We start from the raw sequence: 20,514 nt of genomic DNA on the forward strand, positions 1-20,514 counted from the left end.
CTTAGCTATATTACCTTAGACTGAATTAGATAAAACTTCACTTCACTGTCCCTATAGGACTGATGTGGTCGGTGGAGGATTTGATTTCAACTCCCATAAGGATAGATGATATTTTACCAGCTTGTGGAGCAAGCTGCCTTTATTCAGTCGCTGCACTAGTAGTGAATTTTTCCACAACTTTCTCCTCATTGGCTGTTCTTTAAGCCAATGGGGAGTCCACAATGCCTTCCCATACTAACGTCGTCACGGACTGATTGACTGAATCAGTCAGTGCAACATGTTCACCCGATGCGATGGGATCACACAACTGCCAGTGCTACATACAGAGGAAAATATGCATAAGATGGTTCAATATTCTAAACATGTTTTATTTGATTGATGAATGGCCCAAAGAACACAATTCACAGAGAGCACCCCTCCCCATCTGACAACGTTGTCAGCGGTCTGTCCCATAGAGGGTATGCGCGTGACATCATCTCAGTCAGTGGTGTGCAGGCTGAACACAAGTCAACAGTCTGTGCTCACTAAACTGTCAGCTATATTTAGCAATAACTAGGGCTATCATGCAAAATTGCATGATCATGCAATTTTGAATATTGGAACATTAATACAAAAATATTTCTGTTTGGCTATAGGCTTTGTAAAAAAGAATCAAAGGGAAGATAAATATTGGGCGCCGGCTGGCTTAACGGTCCAGGCGCATGTCACATATAGGCTCCGAGTCTGGCCTGACAGCTAGCGCACCGCATGCTCGAGTCCCATTCATGATGACCTTTGCTGCATGTCTCTCCACCTCTTTCATTCCCTCTTTCCTGCATGTCCGTCTTCACTGTAACTATCAATAAAGGCACAAAAGTAAAAAGTAAAAAATATATATATAGATGTGACGTACATAACATAAATATACAACATATTTAATGACTTTATACTTTTTTAAATAACAGAAAGGTTAAAGGTTTAAAACGATTATGCAAAATAATTGTGAAACCATGACACGTTCAATACAAGTACTGCAATTCCACACTGTTTTTTAGCACTTTCGACTGAGATCCAAATGTGGTTGCACACTTCCTCTAATGAGACCAACCAGTGATTTTGACACATGCAATGGAGGACCTACAGCGCATGTTTGATCTGTCCCCGTTCTAACAATTCATTGCAGAATAACAGGCAACTGAACAATATTTGAGCAGAGCAGTTTTGCTTGATGATTCTTAAATGTCTAATTTTCTGCTGCTATAATGTCTATGCTCTCTTCTATGTCTACTGCCTGGAAACCAGACAAATCTCAGCAACATAACAGCAAAAATAATGTTGTCATATCCGTGTTCTCTCTATACTAGAGAGGAGTAATCATACAAGCATAATATATCTATTTGCCAGTGTTGTTCCAGGTGATATAAGAATAGTATACCTCACAACTGGCAATTAATCAAATCAAGTATTATGCACCATTCTTGATTGAAATAAGTGACATATATAAATCACTTTGTGTACCAGTAAATTGGAAGCAGTGACACACAGCTTCCACATCCATCCAACGACATTCACAAATAATCTAACAGCACTGTTTACTTTGAAAACCTAGAGTGAAGCAGTGCTAAACATCTGCCACCAAGCATTTGTTTTTATTTGCTGCTTTTTGCCCCATGTCTGCACAATGCCTTAGTGAGGGCAACCTAATCGGCACGCTCCTGAGATCTAAGAGACGAAAAAACATTTCTCCTGTTGAAAAGACTCCACATTCCGTCTAGGAAAGAAGAAAAACAAAAACAAAACCTGTTGCCTGTCAATGTGGAAGCGAGAGCATCCTCAATGATTACATTCTTTGACACTTGGTCAAAGCAGTGTACCATATTGCAACAGTTCCTGCTTCGCAAAGTCAAAATCCCAAAGAATTCTTCCATCATTTTGCAGTAGATACAGTATATTCAGGGTTTGCTGTACATTCCTTAATTACTAGCAATCAATGAGGACATTTTAAAAACCATTTGCATAATTATGCATGCTGCTATAAAAAGTTTTATTTTGGCAACTGTCTGAAAGGGGGCAAATGTTTATAAATGGTTTTGTTCAGATCCAGTTCTCCAGGATACACCCATAATGAGCAGTGCACTACCAGCATAAAACGTTGTTTCAAAAGCTTCTTGAAGTTAAGAATCTCTGTCAACGGAAATGAACTATAACTGGCTAACAAGCACAAACACATCACTATTTTGGGCAACAACAACAAAAAAATGTTTTGAGCTTTTAGATGGGGTATTCGCCATTTGTCACACTTAGAGGGAGTATTATACAGTGAAGTGGTTAGGAAAGTCATAGCCTACAACAAAATTAGTCAGCTCAACTCTTGGAAAGTTAAGTTTTACATCTTTCTGACAGCAAGGCAGGGGGCTGGCTGCCTGTTGGTCTGACGGCCCTTTATTCCGAGGTCCCAAGTCAATTAAAACATATTTTTTTATGTGAGGTTAGGTTGTATGTTAGGTTACTTTGGAAATGTATTTTGTTTTGATTTATTATATTAGCTTTTTACTATTATTTTTGTCATTCCTCCCCACACACATTCATGTGTGTGTTGTCACTGCTGTATCCTACTGGCTCACCTGGTGAAGATCCCCATCCGGGAGGACGTAGCATCTCCTTCCTACTCCTACGCCCAAATCCCCACTGACAGATGCCGCCCCAGCCCAAACACAGACCAATATGTTCGTATATAGACACTCAGCAAGCCGGATGCATCGCAGTGGATCCGAACCCCTAGACTCCGCAGTGGTGGGTACTGGTTATCTACTTTAGCACTGTGCCACCCGAGCGCCCAGGTACTTGGGAATAACGGCCATCGAACTAATGAAATGGTACCAACAACGACAATGTTGAGTCCAAAGACATCATATTGACACTGAAGTTCTCAGTGTCTCTCTTTTCTCTTTTCTTTAGCATGATTTCCTGCAGGACATTAAATAAAAATGACCGTGATGACACATTTTCTCAATATGACCACAGGAAACCATGCAATTAAAATTTCATGGCATGTCTCTCGTCTAAATGCAAGTATTCCAGGATCTTTTTAATGTCACTCCTGTGCTTCATCACTTCTGACAGGCAGTTGGCCTCCAGCACGCTAACCATTAAAGGTCTGTTTTCCTGCAAGGTTGCGTTTGCCTATAGGGAGGCACTCTCCAGATCATCAGGGAAGCCTCACATTCTTTTCATTACAATGCTAGTCAGGCAAACTGTCCTCTAATGCTGCCACAGAGATTATCATTAACATTTGTATACTGTACACAGTGAGGTGAGTGGCGACATGATATCATAACGGACATCAGTCAGTTTGGTTCTGCAGTCCTCTGAGCATCAGGCTCACAGTATCTAAATCATAGACTCCCTGGTGTGCAATGCCCTAGTAGTCACTACAGAGTATAGTCTCTCTTTCTTCTTCTATCTCCTTCTTTACACTTGAGTGAAAGCTCACACGCACGCACACAAATGCATGCATAAATATGCGCATGCACGCACGCACGCACGCACGCACGCACGCACGCACGCACGCACGCACGCACGCGCACGCACACAGATACACACAAGAGGATTTCAAATCAGTCTACCATGATACTTTCAGAAGAACACCGCCCAGAAAAATGGCAGCGAAGATTAAACTATACTGCCCCTGCCTGGAAGAATTATTCTCATCATAATCGGTGGTCGGGTACCTGCATGCACTACTGTGATCAAAATGTAAAAGCCAGAGAGATGATCCACAAACAAGGTATTGCCGAATAATTGGTGGATTCAAGTGATTGTTAAAACTTCTACATGAAGATGCACTTTAATTAGGTATAAAGGAGACCTTTTTATCAAATTCTAAACAAAAAAAGAGTTATCAAATAATTAATGTCACTCATTTAGGTTGAATTGCCCCTTTAACCACTTGAGCCCCAGCATCCCTATTCTGTGGAAAATAATAGATTATGAGCTTATATATAAGCTCATAATCTATTATTTTATACTGTAGATCTATTTTGGCGTAGAGATTTGTTGTAGAGTGAATAAAGAGCACATACCAAGTACAGTAGCAACTCAGGTCCGTTTTACTAAGTGGCTATATGTCTGCAGACTATAAATATTGTAATGTGAATAAGTTAGATTGGAGCAATACAACAGACCACTTATAGTTTATTACATATATGATTATGATTCCTAGTGAATCCTGGCTGCATTTGGCTGCCAAACTTTACAGCTTGAAGAGTTAATTTAACTCTCTTTAATAACGCTGAGGATAATATTATATAGCCTATATGCGGGATGAAGAGATATCCTCTATCTATCCAAATGTATACACAGGGCAGTGGATGATGATAACAAGAATATAAGGCAAACATGAGCACTGCATTTTGAACACATTTGACATTCCAAAAGCACAAAATATTTAACTTTAATCATGGCCAGCACTTGATTTAAATGACGAGAAAATTGGACACAGATCAGATATGTAGGCCAACCAGAATGCTGAATAGGCATGAGGAAATCACATGACTGATCCCATAAAAGCAAAAGCTAAAAATCTGACAGATGATACAAATCATTTATTACAGTATGCATATTAAAGCAGTAAGCTTTACCCTGCAGCAACAACTCATGACGCAAAAAGAAAAAAGTTACCATCCAAGTCATCTGACAGTTTAGTAAAACCAGATCAGCAAGATTAACAGTACATTGCATTGTGAATGGCCTTAAATTTGATTGATTGATTGATTTATTGATTGACTGACTGACTGAATAGCCTAATTTAGTAACGGTATTGCAAAAAGCACAGTGATACGATTATACAATTATAGCAATAGAACAACACAAAAGCCCTGAGGGTTTGTTACCAGTATATGCCTATACTCAATTGACAGGAAAATAATACATAAAAAGAATAGCCCAGATTTAATTCAACCGAGCTTTTATGTGTCAAAGAGGTTGTAAAGGCTGGTGAGAATGTAAAAAAATAGAGAGGGAGATCAAGTATTTCTTGCTTTAATAGATTACCACGGATTTAATGGCCGCGGTAGGTGGTCAACGGAATAATCAGCAAATCCAGTGGGATTATCATCATGGGGAGACAGCACTGCGCGGGGATTAACATTTGTAGTGATGGGACTGTTGGGACAGCCATATCCTACTCCACAAACTCAGATTACTTTCCCTACACTGAGTGACATTTCCTGGAGCAAATCAACACACAGCTGGCAAATCAGATCAGCAAAATTCCAGGCTCGTGCAGTGAACTAAATAGCTTGTCGATCCAGTTTCAAAACCCCATGCCACGTTTAATCCAATTCAAGTGTTTTTAAAAGTTATATGTAGCGCATCAACGCAATGGGCAGTGGCTACGTAGACACGTTCAAATTTAACTAATTTAATTAGTTGAACACATCAAAAAAAGACCGTATTATATTTTTTTATGGGCAGATATTATCTGCCCATAAAAAAGTAAAGACAAGTGGTAGCCCAATTAATTAAATCAATGTATAACACAAGCAATAATAATAATAATAATAATAATGTATCACTCCTCACCCGCAAATAGTCCTCCGGTGAATTTATTTCCTCAGATAAATCCGTAATTTGACACTAAACGAAATTCTGTACACAGACATCACTGTTGAGTCGTCGCGATGCTGTCGGAGAAATATCCGTCTCTGCACAGCCTGCTCGAGTGGAGCTCGCAGGTGGGCTATTGTGTTCTCCAAAAGAATAGACTGTGCTACATTCACACACGCTGGTTTATCCTGCTACCTCCATCTCTGTTACACTGTTAAGTAGTAGGTGATGGCAGGCGTGCAGTATCGCAGGTTGCATACTGTGAACTGAGGCTCGTATACTTACTGTATGATAACAGTGAGTGGTGCGTCAGTCTCTCCTCCCTGCCCCCTGTAGCAGCGCGCCGCCCGTATAGCCTACACGCACGACCACGAGCTGTCTCTCTCCGCGGAGAGCCACTCACCGCTCCGACCATTCACGCGGAACAAACCCCCTTCTGGGCTGTCCAAGCAATCGGGATGTGTTTAAGTTAACAATATTATTTTCTGCTAAAACAACGTATGATATCATATATTATGGTGCGTGCAGCAGTTCACTAACTAAGTAGGCTAGACTCAGAGTAGGCTAAATACAAAATAAAAATGTTATAGCACCCACCCTCCTCTTTCTCTCACATCGATTTGAAGCGAGTTGTTTACTGCAGGTGCAGGAGTCATTCAAGATTGTTCATGCTGGGATTTGACACAGCCTGTCACTTTGAGAGTTCCACGCCGAGTTATATCCTAGTTTACATAGGTTACAAGTACACAGATGAACATTATGCATTTATGCAGCCTATAGTAGGCTATAGTGCCTATAGTCCTATACTATTATTACAGGCTTGTGGCCCACAAGGTAAGACAATACATCATAAGAGAAAAAAATCACACCCATGTGAAGTGAGTGGTGAAACTCTGTGTGGGGGTCCGGCGAGCCGCCCCGCGTCCGAAACGGTCGAGAAATGAGTTAACGTGTGGGGGTCCCCGGGGGTCCCTGGGACATCCAGACCCCCTGCAATGCAGCCAGGGGGGCGGGCCTTTTCCGGCGAGCCGCCCTGGGCCCGAAGCGGTCGAGAAATGACAGAGTTACCATGTGGGGGTCCCTGGGGGTCCCCGGGGGGTCTCCGGAACATCCAGACCACCAGGAACGTGCCCAGGGGGCTGGCCCGGTTCCGGCGAGGCGCCCCGCTTCCGAAACGGTTGAGAAATGACAGAGTTACCGTGTGGGGGTCCCCAGGGGTCACTGGGGGGTCCCTGGAACATCCAGACGGTCGAGAGTTACCAACCAAGCTATTTTTGTGCTTGGACAGACAGACAGACCCAGGGACAGACCCAGGGACACACATAGCTGTGTAATGGAGTGGTTGCACCACTCAAAAAATAAATAAACATACACCCAGCCCCACAGTTTACTCTAGGAGAGGTACTCATGCCAGTGTCCTCTAATCGTAGAAGTGTACCTGACAGAACTACGGCCAGGGTCTGTCATCTGTCCAATGAGTCCATTCAGTGAGAGATCCAGCCTGCTCGTGAATTTGAAAGTCAGGTTCCTCAACAGAGCCATGATACTGCGTATACTGTCCAAGATAACAAAAACAATAACAACCAACCAGATAGGCCTATTTTGCATTCACGTGAGTGATGTGGATGATTTATCTAGTCTACTAGGAGTGAAGGTTTTATGTCCACCATCATTCATCTATTGCTTTTTTGGTTTTGTTCGTTGTGGATCACGTTAATTAAGCAGAATTGGCTGATGGGATCAATGTTTACCATTGACCTGCTTGTGGCCGTTTAAGCCAATTGGGATACAGAGGGCAAGAGGTTTGTTGGGTAGGCCTGGTCTACCTTCTAACCCTGTGTAGCCACATCTTAATCAATGAGCTGATATACTACCAACACAACACACATGCCTCCCAAAGGCATAAGAAACACCAGCTGACTGCAGGGTTGGATTGCCAGAGAGAGCGAGTCTCGATCTGGCAATCCAACACTGAAAGAGGGAGTGTGTGTGTGTGTGTGTGTGTGTGTGTGTGTGTGTGTGTGTGTGTGTGTGTGTGTGTGTGTGTGTGTGTGTGTGTGTGTGTGTGTGTGTGTGTGTGTGTGTGTGTGTGTGTGTGTGTGTGTGTGTGTGCGCGCGCATGCTTGTGCATGTGTGTGTAAGGTCAAACCACATACGATTTACATAAAATACAGAAAGTAAAACCTCAACATCAAAGGATCAGTGGCTCATCTAGGCCTATCTAAAAGACAAGTCTCAATGAAGTCTACTGATTGAAATGCAGCAAAGCAATAAATGATAGCAGTATTTGTAAAGGTAGCTCTTATGTCTCCGCTCCAGTGGTTGATCACCTATAGCCATCATTGAGCTTTTTTGTTTTTACAAAATTTATATCCATCAAATCCGTACTGTGGATCAGAAACCCAGAGGACCACCAATTACATCACCAATAAATTGCAGACTTTCATCAACCATGCCTAAGAGGCATTCCTCAGGAGATGTAAGGTCTCCTCTAAGGTCAGGAGATTCCTCAGGCATTCCGAAATCACAACAGTTATTGATAGGCCAAACCGTATCAATAACTATTGTGATTTCGGTTGACCATCTGGTCCCACATGAGTCTCCATCTAAACCAAAGGGGTGGTGGTGGGTGAGGATCAGCTGAGTCGCGCGCGTGGAAACATATGTCAACACCAGGCCGTAGGCTATTGCATATACATTCTACTTTATTGAATATATACTTATGAACAGCAGATATATGACATCCCTAGCAGATATGGAAACAAAGATAAGAACAGAATGAAGGAACAAAGCATGCATCTATATCATTGCGCACACTACAGGCAGTCTCTCTGATACACTAGAAGCTGCAGGTCATCATATCATAGATATATCGATATGCTTACGCAGCTTCGCTACTGAGTCAAGCAGATAAAGTAATAAATCATGACAATAACAACATCAACCTGTGGGAACGCACCAAACAAGAACCAGTAGATACAGCTCTACAAGATACAAGGAGAAAGTGGAGCTGGATTGGTCACTCACATATTAAGAAAAAGCAAAACATCAATAACCAAACAGGCACTAATATGGAACCCAGGGGAGACTGTGGCTCAAGAGGCAGAGCAGGTCGTCCAATGATCTATGGGTCGGCGGTTAGAATCCCGGCTCCTCCTGTCCACATGTAGAAGTGTCCTTGGGCAAGACACTGAACCCCAAATTGCTCCCTATGTGCTGGTTGGTACCTTCCGCCACAATTGGTGTGTGCATGTGTGTGAATGGGTGAATGTAATGTAATGCACAATCTATGTAAAGCGCCTTGGATAAAGGTGCTATATAAATGCACCATTTACCATTTTAACCCACAAGGCAAACAGAGCAGAGGGAGACCCAAAAATACCTGGAGAAGGATCAGAGATAGCTAGATGTGCAACAGAAGGGACTGACGTGGAAATAGCTGGAGAGGATGGCCTAAGACAGACACGGGTGGAAACGATTCATCAATGGCCTATCGGGCCTATGTTCCGAAAGGATAAAGGTCTAAGTAAGTAAGTAAGTAACTAAGGTGCAGAAATACATGGTTCACATATCCAGATTCCACAGTATGCTGAAGGGAGATTGTAGTGTGTTATGTATCAATCTCAGTAGTGGAATGATGGTTCTTCTATAATCTAACCCATCACTGTATGTGTTGCATCACGATTTAGGCTGTTTGAGAAAAAGTATAATCCTCACCAGCGGATGATTGCATTTTTAAGGCAGATGAGCTAAGGTCATACATGGCTCTAATCTTCTACAGAGATTCATTAGAAGGTGTAGCACAATTCAGAGGTATTAACTTTCATTGTTGTGGTATGGCACATTACAAGAACAATGGTATTGCCCTTTGAAACATGAACTCTGTCTGTCTGTGCATTTAATGTAACCTGCTATAAAAAGGAATGTGTGTGTGTGTGTGTGTGTGTGTGTGTGTGTGTGTGGGTGGGTGACGTGACATGCTGTCCTTTGCTGTCCTCAGTGTCAAACGCGTATAAATAAAATATATATTTGTCAAAAACCTTCTGAATATTGTGCAGGACATTATGCTTCATGTGAACATACTCAAGATTAAAACATTTAATTCCTCATTTCTTCAGAATTTTCAACCAAACATAGCAAAACTCATATGGTGCGACTGTCCTGGCCCTGTTTCTCAAAGTAGGAACTTGAATAAAACTAAGGGGAAAAAATGCTAAAATTCTTTTAAAAATTCCATAAATATAATATAGATGTTTATTTGTGAGCCTAATCTTTTCAAAGTCCAAGCATAATGTTTTCAGTAATTTCTGATCAAAAAGATTTTGTCCCCCAAACCAAAATCATATTGTGTGACACCATTTTGGGAAATTTCAACAGGCAATTGTTTGGACACCCATTGGGATAGAGAGGTCCTTCTTCAGTAAGGCTGCTCAGCACTTGCATTACAATAGCATGACAGGTGTCTGTGGTGAATTATCATTTTAACATTTCCATGAAATACGATCTTGTTGGAACGCTGACCAATGCGACTCATCCGAGTGTCTGTGGGTGTGACACCTTTTTCATTAAAAAAGCTAAAGTTATTAGATTTTTTTGGTCATAATTACATGTAAATCTATGTTGCTTTGTTATAGCTAGCATGTTGTTAGCATGCTAATGTGTAGCTAGTAGCCTCAAGGTTATGTTAAGTGCAGAAAACATAATATGGTGTGACACTATATCATAATGGTGTGACTGTCTGCCTGTCACGCCATATGACTTTTTTGTCACACCATATGATGCAAACTGTATTTTCCTACAGATATAACAATAAATAACAAAGACCCATGTTTCTTTTGTCCATTTAAACATTTGTTTTAAACAGCTTCACCTAAAATCTGCAACTATCCACAATAAAATGTGTTTAATTTTGTTTTATTAAGTCATTTGCATGTTATTCAATGTTAAAGCAATTTTCCTGTTGCTGTTTTTCCTGAGTAATTGTTTAATCAATCTGTAAAGTTCAGTACTCACTAATAGGTAGGTTAAAACACAGTTTGCTTTGAGAAATGAAGATATGATCATACGGTGTGACACTAAATCATTTGGTGTGACGTTCCAAATAGTGAAAAAATCATACCTTTATTAATGATGAAACCATTAATGTTCATGGATTACATAGCAAATAGTATCAGGAAGAGTCACAAATATTTGTGTAATTTTAGAGAAAGTTGTGTCACAATAAATACAAAATATGTTGAAAGACCGACAACATGGGCCTCACATTGAGTGTTGATTACGAAAATAATATACAGATTTAAGAAATTTTCACAAAACTATAGTGGATTACAGGTTAGTTATGATAAAGGACTTTGATAAAGTGAGTAACTTAAGAAAGGTGTACTCCATTTTCATTTTATAAACAATTATTGTCATGTCACACCATAATGATTTTAGGCACAAGTACAACAAAATGCTGAATAAATTCTGATTCCAATAAAATATCTAAAAACAAAATATGTTTCCATAAAGATGAGAGTGAGTAGAACAAAAGTAAATGATTTTTATTCCTGTTATTTAAAGGTTTTTAAAAAACACTTTTTTAGGGGTGTCACGTCACTGACCCGTGTGTGTGTGTGTGTGTGTGTGTGTGTGTGTGTGTGTGTGCATGCGTGCGTGTGTTCCTGTGTATAAACAGTACACAGTACAGTAGACCTACAGTATGTGTAATATCTACCAAAAAGGGTTTTCTTGCAGAGAAGCCAGTAGTTGGCAAACAATATAAAGAAGTTGTCAGATAGATGATTGTATTAAAGTTTCTATGACAGGGCCCGGAAATATTATACTACTGTACATCACGTGGTCTCAGTGAAAACTGAAGAAGGCTCTGCCGAAACGCGCCAGCGTTCGCAAATTAACATGAGAAATTGCATCTGAGCCAGTCTTGCATCTTTTATGTTGGAGTGCCGCTTTTAACATTTAGTTGGTTTATGAGTTAAGTTATTTTCAAAGCTGAGCACCCACTGCCTCAACCAAGGGCAGTTTCCAGAGGAAGCGCACCTGTTTTTCTTTCTTTATTAGCATTTGCTCTGTGTTTGCCTGTCGACTAGCACTGAGCACTCGCTATAAAGCTTAGTATGTTAGAAGGTTAGGCTAGTATGGAAACAGCTCTGGCTAAAAAACAAAAACTACTATGGATAGGACACACCATCCGCATGCCTGACCACCGCCTGCCCCGCCAAGTCCTCTATGTCAAACTACATGATGCAAAGCGTGCCGACGGTGGACAAAAGAGGCACTACAAGGACTATACCAAAGACCTTCTGAAACGCACTGCCATCAACCCCATGCAGCTTGAAACTCTGGCACTTGACTGCTCAGCTTGGCGGGTCTCCTGTGCCAGGGCAATCTCACAGATAAGCAACAGCAACCAATAAAGAAGGTCCTGCAGTTCTAGGAAAGCCCCGCTGTGATTGGCCAGTAGTCGTTGTGATGATGTGATCGACAGTTTTTTGCAACTATGCCTAACCTAAACCTAATCCTAACCTCAGTAAAACTTTACCTAAACCTAACCTTAACCCTAACCTCAGTAAAACTATGCCTGCCCGGGAGCCAATCGGACACATGGTAAGGCGGGTCTATCCTAGAATGTTGGTGGGATTTATAATCATGCGTACACGAGACATGCCCAGCGGCAGGGCCGGAATTACTAAATTACAGTAGTAGGGGCCCCCAGGCTAGACAAAATGTCAGGGGACTCGGGGGGCCCTGGGCTGCAGCCCACCCTAGCCCAATGGTAAATCCGGCTGCCCAGCGGCATCAGAGGGAAGCCGGCATTCCTCCAACCTCCAACAACCCAGACAGATGTGCGATTCACGTATCTGCCTCGACAGAATTTCAATAAATAATCATATAAGATATTTGACGGGGAAATATATATTGTATATACACAGATTTACTAATAAAATATATTTTTATTTTCTGGTTTAGTGCGATGGAGGCAGAGACGGGCTGAGGGGTGACCGACAGTGCATACAGTAGTAGGAGTACAGTAAGATGAATTTAATTGGTTTATATTTACATTCCCGGTGTGGCATCATCAAATATTACATAATCAGATTGCCGGATTACTCCCTTTTGTTGAATGTCGTTACCCCTTTAAATAGTAGTGTGAGTCAATTATACCTGTCAGCAAATCCCCAGGGTTATATCTTGGTCCCTTTTTGCTAATCGAATTATATACTGTAAGTCAGTTTCAGCTAATTAATTCAACCTTAGATCTCTTCAATTATCCTGCTTTAAGCCTTAATTAGAGGCAATGGGATTTAAGAAAATCTACTCCTTTTAAAATAGTCAATATGCAAGAAGAGCAATAATTAGTGAGAAAATAGAGACGATTCCCAGCTGACCTGCTAAGAGCAGATGAGTTCTTCAGGCAATATATTATGTTGTGATACAATGACAGTAACATTGGGGAGCGCTTTGGACAACCGGATCTCCATACATGCCCAGGCCATATATGGGCATATCGGGAATGTCTGAGTCATAGTGACCATGGTCCTGTCTATATATGGGCGTATGGGGTTTGTTTATGGTTATATCTGAAGGCCTATTCCAGTTTTAGGTAATAAGGTGACCACCGGCCAAAACTGTGGTTAGTAAAAAGAAAGAGATGTGTTTGGGTGAGCAGTCGCTTACCACCCCGGCGTGACATCATGTTGTAGTTTTCGGTGGTCACCTTATCACCTAAAACTGGAGCATGAATAGACCTTTAGTCAGAGTGACGTCATAGGAGGCCGGTCCTCCCTTAAGCGAATTCTAATATGGTGTCCAGGTAGCTCAGTCGGTAGAGCTCTCGCCTTTGGACCACAAGTTAATGGGTTTGGTCCTGGGCACCATCAACTCGGCGTGCGCGAAGTACTGGGAGCTGATAGTAGGTGTGGCGCTCCACCTCAGCAATCCATCTCCCAGGGGTCTAGCACATTGTAACGGGGACAGATCCGGCTGATACTGACAATAAGCCACTCCAGACCTACTTCTTCATTAATATAGGAAGACGAAGAGGAAGATAAGATAACCTCTCCATGCTTCTTTACTGTACACCTCTCCTGCTATATAATGAAGCGCAAATAGTTAGGAACATCTCATGTCACTTCCTCTCGGGAAAGAAATAACCCTCAACCAATTACTGCAGCTTTGGTTGAGTTCTCAGTTAGTCCACTTTCATTCTGACCCCGCTAATAGCTACTTTGCCAACTTGCCAAGACATTTTAACCTCCGTACAATCTGTCTTTTAATGAAAAAATAGACAAATAGGACGACCTAGACTAGAGAGATAGAAACTTCTCTCAAGCATGAAATAAATCCAATTGTACTCAACAAGAACACATTTTTCTCACATTGCACATGGATGATTGAACAACTTTATACTGTACGTGATTTCTTCAAATACAGATGATGCATAATATGCATCATCTGTTTTTGAAGAAATCACGTATCAGTTATCAACTAATACATTAAGTATTATGACAAATGTATTAATTGGAAAGTTATTTTGGTAATGGGAGTGGGCAATTGTCAATTTGACACCAAAGATAAACCAACCCATCTCTATACAGTGTGTGTGTGCGTGCGTGCGTGCGTGCGTGCGTGCGTGCGTGCGTGCGTGCGTGCGTGCGTGCGTGCGTGCGTGCGCGTACACACAGTGTACTGTACAGTAAATATCAACGTTATTACTTTTCTTTTAAGAGTGCACCTGAGAGTAGAGCAAATAAACAGATCATATTAAAATGGCATCTCTCATTACGGTCGCCTTGAGAGCTGATTTTATTTTCTCTTAGAGAACATGTCCATTGTGAAAGCGAGAGAGAACTCACACTGAGGTTTCAAAGACACCACTGCCCTCGAACCACGAAGCACATGATATACAGTAGAGCAGAGCTGTCATCCTCGGCAACACTGCTCTCATTAGTCAGGCTGTATTTATCCATCCATGCCCAGGAAGTCTGCGTTTATCAAGCCTTTTTATCGATGGCCAGTGCGGTCATTACTAGGAACGGACAATATTTCCTGTGCAGTCATAATTAAGTCATCGTGCTGCAGTAATACATCAGTAAGGTTATAGTTTGACTGACAAAGCTGAAGGCATCCTTATGGTAAGCGTTTGGTCTAATGTGCATATAGTGCACATTGCTTCCTTACACACTATTCCGAGTTACATTTCAGGCCCATTCTAAGAATTACATTTCATTTTACTGTGTACTAGATTCCCCTTCCTTTCTTTATAGTTCCTGGAATACTGTGTACAATTTATGCATACCCGGTCAATGCATTTGCCATAAACCTCACCCTTATGAACATGGCAATGATGTCATCTTGTGTGCTCACTCACTCATTGTTTTTACAACCTCAGGGGTTAGGATCAGAGTTATGACAAATGTAGCGGGTATGGGGAATTAAGGTCCATCAAGGGGGGCTTTTATAATGCCGCTAAGAGCTCAGCATTTTAAATTAATTTAGTCCACTTTGCAATGCTGTCACAGTGGTGTGTCTTACTGCAAAGCGGGTGGCAGTTAAAGAAAAACTAAACGGGCACTAGAGGCAGTGCTTTTTGGGGGGGGGGTATGTAGTAGCTGGCTGGACATTTTGGCATGATGCTGGCACTAGTATTAAGGACATGGGACACCAAAAGCATTAGGCTTCTTCCTCCCGGGAGAATGCACGGAAAATTCCATGGCAATCCAGTCAGTAGATCTTGGTACCATGTCTGGGTGTTAGATGGATGCTTTATACTGTAGTTGCACAATGCGTTGTGACACCGCCGCACAATTAAGTATAAATGAATTACCCTTTTGAGCTCACAGGGATAAACGGGTCAAAATGACACCCTCCTCTTAAAAATGTAAATCTTTATAAATACACACATGTTTATGGAGTTTAAAACATTTCAGGTACATTACAGTGTTTTTTGTGTGTGATATTTTCAGAATTGTGGCTTTACCTACAGTATACCCTTGCTCTTAATTAGAATGAATAAACACACCATGGGCCACAAGCCACCAAGTCGACAGAGACCGTCTTCAATTAGTGGCATGTGCAACATATAAATGCTGCCGTTGGAGACAATAAAGAGAAAAGACAGTTAAATCTCTATTCATCCCTTGGTGGAAGAAAATAACCCCGTTTTATAGGCTGTGCCACAAAGCAGAAAATTAGTTCCTGAAAAAGTCATTAGCAACTTGCTTGCTTTATAGGATGACATGGCCTCTTGTGCCCAATAAGATGCACTTTTGGTGTGGAATATTTTCCTTGTGACACACTTAAACACAGGACAAAGAGTCTGGGTTGTACATACTTACAGACACTAATATACAGTAAATTAATCTGCACTGTAACAGTATCACCCTACTATTTTAGCAGCAGCTGCATTCAACAGACCAAATAAAATGTATACTGTCTTTCAACAAGCATATAGCTGGCTACTGGATGACAATATTGCCAAGTCGTATCAAGTTATAGTGGATTGATTGTAAATTAGATATCATAAGTAGTAAACTACACCTTTCTCTTTCCACATAATAAGTAGCTATAAAATGTTCTAAATCTCAAAGAAAGGAAGGAAGGAAGCTGCTTGTCAATATGTCAGTGTTGTAAAGCCTCTACAAAGCATGCAGGTCTATTGAATAAACCATACAAAGAAAATGACCAATATCTAAAAGGATTTTAGATTCATTCAGATAAACATTCAATTTCTGGCGTTGAATGAAAGCATTGATCCGGATAAAAAGTGAAAGTAGCCTAGACGGTAACCATTTTATCTGGGGTTTCTCTTTTCCTCACAAGTATTCTCTCAGCAACATGGTGCAATACCTTACTCTTCCTTCCACAGCAACACTCAACGGATATAACACCAATAATACCTTACTCTTCCTTCCACAGCAACATTCAACGGATATAACACCAATAAATCTCTGGTGCTATCTCAGTTCATTGCTCATTAACTCTTAATGAACAGTGGAGGAATACGTGTGGAACATTACGGACACACAATTAGGGAATCAGTGATCACCCAGGCAAAAGCTGCAGCAAGCAATGGACCCTATTCACAGCAGCCATTTTGACAGGTAAACAACACCGCTGAAGGTAACATTAATTGACTCATAACTACATGTATAACTGTAGTTATCTTTGCCAGAAATGGGCAAAAACATTTCTTGTTGCGGGTAAGTTTCTCAACAGAAGATTCTAAGTGGAAACACACAACACCTTCATAATGTTTCGGGTTAAAATCTGGTGCTGCATGAGCCAATCAAATAAAGCTATGAGAAACTGACCTAAAGGGGAACTACAGTTAGGCACATTGCTTAATTGTGGGTGTGTTTCATTTAGGTGTTGCCAGCATGAAGTTGAATGGCACACAGTCAACACCAAAATGAAACTTGCCCACAATATAATGTTATTGCCTTCAGTTGTGTTAGTGGTCAAAATGGCTGCTGTAAAAATAATCGATTGCCTCTAGCTGTTAAAGAATAATTTACAAGGGAAGCACACCTGCATGTGCTGTTGTCTAATATCCAAATATGTTTGAAGAAAAATAACAAACATGGAGTTTTCTCAAGATTAAACTTGTGAGCCGTGTATACAGTAGGCCTATAGGAGAACTGATAGCAGCATATATCCAGGATAAACCCACATTGCTCCACTGAATACAGTGTTTTTTATTTTTTCCTTTTCTTTCACATATCGAGGAGAGATCATAAACAGCATCAGAGAGTCGGCAGGTAGGGGAAGAAGTGTACTGTGTTAAGGCGCGACACCCCATCGCCCTCGAGTGACGCGCTGATCTTCATTTCCCTGCTCACTGTAGCACATCTCATCTCATCACGCCTTTCCAGGTGCAGCCTTTTGAGCGTTCCCTGGTGTCAGCTGGGCCCAGCTTCTAGAGGACACGCTAACAAGGGTACGTGGAGGGTATGTGTGGTAATGCTCAGAATTCACTGGGGGACATGCATCAACATGGGACCTGCTAAACTTAAGATAAGCCCATGTGGCTCAGCCTCAGCCCCATCATCGACACCATACAGTTCCAACATATCCATCAGTATCGCCACAGTCAGACTACATGGCATGACGTAGAAAGTAATTGCCTGCATGGTTTCCCTGAAAGGCTAATTTAAAAGCCACCAGCTTCTTTGACACAGTTGAAACATTGCTATTTTCCCCTCATCTGCTTGATGAACAAGCAGCATAGCCTACTGGTGAACAGCAGACGCTACAAAACAGGAGTGCGTTATTTGGCTGTGCACCACCACTACCACTAGTCATCATTAAAACGTAATTGGGCATATGCAGAACAACCTTGTGAACCTCTGTAATCAGTCTTCTGGGAAACTCCTCATTGGGGTCGTTAAGTTAGGATTCTTGCCACAACAATAATTGAGTCTAATTCACTGTAATGGGTATGTTGCATAGTCAACATGTCCAACATGCATTTACAAATAGCCCACAAGTGATGCCATTATATAACATTATTATACAAAAAGACAAGTTACTGTTGCAGATTGAACTAAACAAAGCAGACACTGACATGAGGCTCAAAGTAACACACATGTGACAGTTTTTTATTATGATTATGAATGTAATAAAAAGGTTGAACCCGTTTAACGATGGAATGTCAATTAGTTCAATATAGAAATATGTAATGCAGCAGCATACCATAATTGCTGTCTGAATTAAAATGTTTAATTTCTTTAGGCATTCATTTGACGATAGATGGGGGACAGGATGGAAATGTGTGGAAAGAGTTAGGGAATTACATTCAGCAAAGGTCTGGCCAGCTGAGAAACTGGGGACTCAGTGAACAGGGCATTTTGTGCCCATGTGATATGGACCAAATTAAGCACTTGCCTAGCATTAGATAGATCTAAAGGAGCATTAGTTCCGAAAGGTGTCTGTTTCATGCCATTAAAGTGATTCACAAAGGACATTTTCCTTCCAGATTGTCCATGTATTTGTTTTAATACTTTTAAACATTTATTTTGCTGTCAAATATAGGTAATTTGACAGTAATTTGACAGTGGATGAGCATTCCAAAAGGCCCAACTGATTTTCCAGGGCACCTTCCATTGTTCGTGCTAAATGACATTGTGTCTGCAGAAACATAAATCATTTAAATCATGGACCTACGATAATTACGGATTATACCAGTATCATGTTTTTTCTAGTACTTTAACATCCACTCCATACATATATCATTCATACAGTGCTATGCTCACGCATCTTTATATCTGATCTCGGGTACCATGTGTAAATAGGTAGATAATTTGTTTTTCGTGTTGTTTATCTTCTTGCCCTGGCCTCCTTCTTCTTCCCTTTCTTTTTTTTCTATGGAAATAACGATACGATGGGAACTATATGCACAAAAATGAATTTCACCCACATATTTACTTCTGTAAACTTGTGATGTGACAATAAAGCTGATTCTGATTCATTATGACATAAGATAATGCATACATTTACTAATGTTTATATAATCTGCTAACTTAAAGCTACAATCCGTAAATCATGCTGTCATTTGATATATTATACGTTTCTGCAAGGAGGGTTTAAAACCCTGACGAGGCCGAGATGTTTGCTCTTCAGCGGCAACAATGACGCTACGCACAGATGGAGTTCCACACTTCTGGTCATACGAAGGAGGAGCCAGGCCACCCGCAGTGCCTATATGATCGTCGCCAACACTCTTCTTCCCCACTGACTGTCTCTAAGCCCCCAAGATACAGTGGGGGCAGTAGCATGCCACTTAGACACAGGCCGGGGTCTGATCAGCCTCGGTCAGGTCGCCTGGAGGAAGGTGTCTGTTGTGAGACCCAAAACACCCGGTGACTCCAGGTAAAACAACACTTTGTGCATCAGTAGATGTTTTATTTACTCTTAAATTATGTATTCCAATTGCTTTTCTACAGTAGCAGGAAAGGCAAGAGGCACTCAAGTGAGTAAAAAGTTTCAAGACAAAATATAACCATGTCTGGTGCTCTTATGGGAATTAAGAGACATCTGAATAGGAAATGTACGTAGCTCCAAGGCATACAAACATGGAAACAGAAAGGGGAAATATGTATACTAAAAATGTCTTTAATGTAGAGAGAAGACAGATGATTTAAAAAGGTCAACATGTTTGGACCACACAGGTGGTCTTCATCAGAACATGCCCTGATGAAGTCTTCAATAAAGATAATGTTTCCCCTTCAATTGCTGTTACTATTTTTTCAGTGTCTGGGACCAATTGAACACTTGCTTTTCTACAGAAAGTTCATTGTGTTGGGTAGAATACATTTAAACAACATTGGACACTGAGGTGCTGATCGTACAGTTGTTTAAATTTTGGAGACACACCCAAATACTCAAGTAAAGTACAGATACTCAAAAACGTACTTAAGTACTCAAGTACAGTACTCAAGTAAATGTACTTTGTTACAGTCCATCACTGGATAGACACAACGGTTGATAATACTACAGTATGGTACGTATATAGTAGACCAGTACGGTAGGCAGATGGCTTCTTGGTTAGAGTAATTTCATCACACGAAAAGATGAAATTACCTAGGCAAATCTTTCCGTGATAAAAATGGCCACCAACGTAATCAAAAACCAAAGACCAAAGAACAAGATTCCTATACCGGATCTCCTCACTGGTGAACAAAAACACCTTGAAGACCCTAACAGGAGCCCTCATATACAAGGTTTCTTCGACTATGCATGAACCTCTTGGTACCACAGCACCTCAAAGGCCCTTAAAACAAGGCTCCAGACTTGCCAAAACAAACTGGTCAGGCTACTACTTGGCCTCACTCCGCGAGCCCACCTCACCCCTGCCCATTTTGACAGGCTGGAATGGCTTAGGGTTGACGACAGAGTCCAGCATCTTGCAATGGGTTTGGTCCACAAGAT

At 41.1% G+C, this 20,514-nt stretch overlaps 1 protein-coding gene across 6 annotated transcripts in view; it reads right to left on the minus strand.

Annotated features, from left to right (window-relative positions):
* Positions 1-20,514, minus strand: part of LOC306928888 (contactin-4-like) — a 215,373-nt gene that overhangs the window by 162,262 nt on the left and 32,597 nt on the right. For 4 of the 6 annotated variants that reach the window (XM_079509176.1, XM_079509175.1, XM_079509174.1 and 1 more), the window contains exon 1: positions 5,563-5,805. The exons of 1 other annotated variant lie outside the window; for it this stretch is intronic. The gene's annotated coding sequence lies outside the window, so the exon portion shown is untranslated. Of the gene's footprint in view, positions 1-5,562; positions 5,806-5,871; positions 5,902-20,514 lie in introns of those variants that run through there. One more of the 6 variants, XM_079509173.1, reaches the window with a different exon arrangement.

This window comes from Electrona antarctica (genome assembly GCF_951216825.1).
Source record: "Electrona antarctica genome assembly, chromosome: 9".
Classification (NCBI taxonomy): domain Eukaryota; kingdom Metazoa; phylum Chordata; class Actinopteri; order Myctophiformes; family Myctophidae; genus Electrona; species Electrona antarctica.